Raw genomic sequence first — 3902 nt, forward strand, 5'->3', positions numbered from 1 at the left:
AAAGTAGCAAGAGGCTAGCTACAGGCTAAAAGTAGCAAGAGGCTAGCTACAAGCTAAAAGTAGCAAGAGGCTAGCTACAGGCTAAAAGTAGCATATAAAATGAAAATGAGGCTAGTAGCAGAAGTCGGTTTGGATAGGAACATATTGATCTTTGAAGAAACTGGATATCTTTACATATTTTTCTTTACATATCTCTTTGGTTAAAATATTTGTAAATAAAGTACTTGCATATAAAAGGTGAACGTTTTGATACATGAACAGCTAAAATAACAGAAAATCTGCAGAAGGAGTTACGGTGTAAAAATCAAGTTGAGCTGAGTTACTAATGATGGACCTGTGAGTCTCTGCAGACTCTGACCCGGTTTACCTGATGAGTCTGAGTTTGGGTCGAAGGTAAAAGGTCAGAGTCTGCTGCAGGTAAGATACTGCCCGTCTCCAAACTGAGATCAGTTCGGCTGCTGCAGGTAAGATACTGACGAGTCAGGTTCCTCAAAAGACGTACTGTTCTTTTAAGGAGGACGAGCTAATGGAAAGACACCGTCTTTTGGACTCGGGGACAAACTGAGTCACACGAGGTTCTGCTGCAGAGCTGCTGACCTTAATGCTGAGTCCACTCTGGGGTTACAGTCTGTGATTGGCTAAACAGAACCACCTGACCCAGAGCAGAGGCTCTGACCCGGGCTCATCCCCACAGTCAAACTCTGAACAGGAGGTTGTAACTCAGAGGAATGTGGCTGGGGGCCAAAAGGGCTGCTGCAAGCTCCGCCCCCTCCCTGGCTGCCCCAAAGGCGGGAATCACCATGACGACCAGTGAGCCAGCAGTGCTTGCTGCCATCATGGCCGCCCTTAGAGGTCAGTTTAGTTCAAATCAAAGCTTTAAGGTTCAGAATTAGAGTTTAGAGTAAAAAATAACAGGAAGAGATTGAACAAGGACTTCAAAATAAAGCTTGTGGAAACTCTTCAAAATAAAAACTGCATTTCATGGGGATGGGCAATCATGTAATTTTGTGTGTCGATCCCAACATCATGCTTCATGCTGCTTTTTCTGTCTGAGCGGACTCTGTGTTCTGACCCGGAATCTGGACCCGGTGTTCTGACCCGGTGCCGTCTCTGAGCTGCTTCACATGCTGGACTATTTTAGCTGCGGCTCAGCACCACGTGGTTCTGCTGATGTTTGTTCCTGGACCAGAACTCTGCAGGTGTCAGGTCCCTCCGTGGAACCAGAACTTTACACATGAAGCAGTTCTGCTGGAAGGTTGAAGGTCCAACATCTGTTAATGTTCTTTTCTGAACATCAAGTCAGAACTTCTGCAATGATCTGAGCTGGGACAGACTCTTATTGTGAAAGTCCAGGTTCAGTCCTCTTCCTGCGACCCTCTGACTGAATCCTCCAGAGGTCGGATCAGAGACCACACGGAGGATCTGTGGGGGCGGCCATGTTGGAAACAGAGCATGTTGGGTAATATAGAAGACAGAACCTTCTGAGTTGCCATGGTGATGAGGGGCAGCACCCGACAGCCCTTCAGACAGGACCGCAGAGTAAAAAGTGAACCTCAGACCAACAGTCTGTGTGAAAACTAGAACTTGTTGACCTGTGAGCAGCAGGAGGTTCTGACGGTACCACAGGTTCTGTTTGATGGTTCTACAGGGTCTGATCTACAGGACTGGGACGTCTCGAGGAGTTTCCAGGTTCTGAGGTTCTGCAGCAGAACTCTGAGCTGTTTCTGACTCAGTCGCATGTTTGAGCAGTTTCATTACATTTGATGCATTTTTAGGTTCTGGTTCTGAGGTTCTGTTGGACAATCTGCGTCTTGAACGTTGTGACAAAGAACCAGTGGAAACCGTTGGTCGTTGAATTATTCAGACTTTATTGAACTGCTGTCGGATGAACAGAACGGTTGAGTCATCTTGCATAGTTTTACAGACTATGCAAATAAAAGCAGCAATTATTTGTTCAGATGACAAAAACCAGCAAACGACCCGACCCGACCGACCGAGGGCCCGGTTCAGGTTCTACTGTCCAGCACTGGGTCGTCCAGTTGTCTCGGTCGGGTCGAGACTTCAGACAGGTTCTGATAAATGAGCCGTTTAACTCTAAATGTTTTTAACTTCATCGCTTTCTTCAGTATCGAGCTCCGTCTCGTTCTTTGATCCTTATTCAAGAAAAGTGTGTTTTCTGGTGATTTTATTTTGAAATGCTCGTTTGTCCAAGAACATTTTGACAATAATCAACGCTTCCAGCAGCTGAATGTTTTAATGCCATAAAACTTCAAGTTCTGGTAATAAATTCCCTTAAAAGACAAAATGTAACATCAGTTTAACATCTGGTTTGGAAAGATTGATCAGTTTTCGGCTCTTTGGATGCAATTTAAAAAAAGATTTAAAAATCCTAAAAATGAGCAGGAAGCTGAGAAGGTCGACGCTGAGCGTGCGGACGACCGACTTCCTGCCCGGACCACGTCTTGTTGTGGAGATAAATCATCGTCTGCAGACGAGAGGATTTTAATCCTGGCAGTTTGAAGCTTGAGACCAAATCTTTCAGTTTAAACCCAAACCTGTTTGTCTGGATTGTGGCAGATCAGACAGTGTTTTTATTTATTTAAATCCTGTAAAATGTTTTGGTCCCTCCGTGTTCGACTTTAATCTGAACACACAAACAGGAAGTTTTAGTTTTTATCACCAATCTGAAGCAAAATGTTTGATTGTACGAATAAATAAAAGGCAGGCGATTTATAACGATTTTACCGTTGGATTCACTGAACCTGTAGCTCTAATTTTTTATTTTAATAAAAGGATGGCGGTTGTTGATGACACAAGCTGCAGCTTTTACTGTGAAAACCAACAGGAAGTTGGTTCTCCCAGACACCAACTTCTGGAGCTGATTGTATCCTGATTGGTCCGCGACTGAAGCCAAGATGGCGGTCAGGCCGGTTTTCTTTCTTTAAATCTTGCATGCTGACTGTTTTGCTCTCTGAAGCTTCTCAACAGATTAGGATTATTAGATTTAATCTGAGCAGCTGCATCAGCCCAGCATTTAAAAACTTTCATCATCCATGAGACTAAATTTATTTAAACGTTTGGTGACCAACAGGTCGGACGTTAAACTGTGACGTTTCAGGAGCTCCTTTTAGCTGATTTTAGCTGATTTCAGCTGATTTTAGCTGATTTTAGCTGATTTCAGCTGTTTTCAGCTGATTTCAGCTGATTTCAGCTGATTTTAGCTGTTTGAAAGGTTCAGATGTTTGGTCAGAACAGAGTGGCAGTGTTTGAGTGGTTCTGCTCAGACATCCAGTGATCTGTGGTCTGACCGGATGAAACCAGACCAGAACCACGGAGCACCTCATCGTTTCAGCTCACGGTCAAACTCCAGATCTTCACTTTGGATCTGCTCTGAACTCTGGAAGTTCTGTGAAACTGGGTCAGACGCCTCAGTGACCAGTCAGTCAGCAGACTCTGGATGTGTTTGGACTCGGAGCCGAGGCGGTTAACGAGTTGGCTAATTAAATCTGTCTGCAGATCCCCGAGCGGCGCCGTTTGGTGTTTCAGAATCTGGACTCTTTTGGGTCGTTTATGAAGCTCTGCAGCTGTGTGTCATCAAACGGGACGACTTTATGGACACAAGTGTTTATTGAATCCTCGTTTCTGTCTGAGCTCCTCTGAAGGTCCAGAAATACTAGAGCTTTTACGTCCGGAGGAGTTCAGCTGCACGACGTGGAGTCCAGCCAGAGGTTCCTGATCCTCAGCCCCAAAACCTGAATCACGGGTTTTACTGGATGGAATGGTTCTACAACTTCACGAGTTTAAAGACTTGTTTGACTTGAACACTTCTCTGTGAGCACTTGGAGAAACGTTGACCTGCTGAACGACTGCTGAAGGACTGCTGAAAGACTGCTGAACAACTG

This window comes from Nematolebias whitei, chromosome 22 (genome assembly GCF_014905685.2).
Source record: "Nematolebias whitei isolate Nwh7 chromosome 22, NemWhi1, whole genome shotgun sequence".
NCBI classification, from domain to species: domain Eukaryota; kingdom Metazoa; phylum Chordata; class Actinopteri; order Cyprinodontiformes; family Rivulidae; genus Nematolebias; species Nematolebias whitei.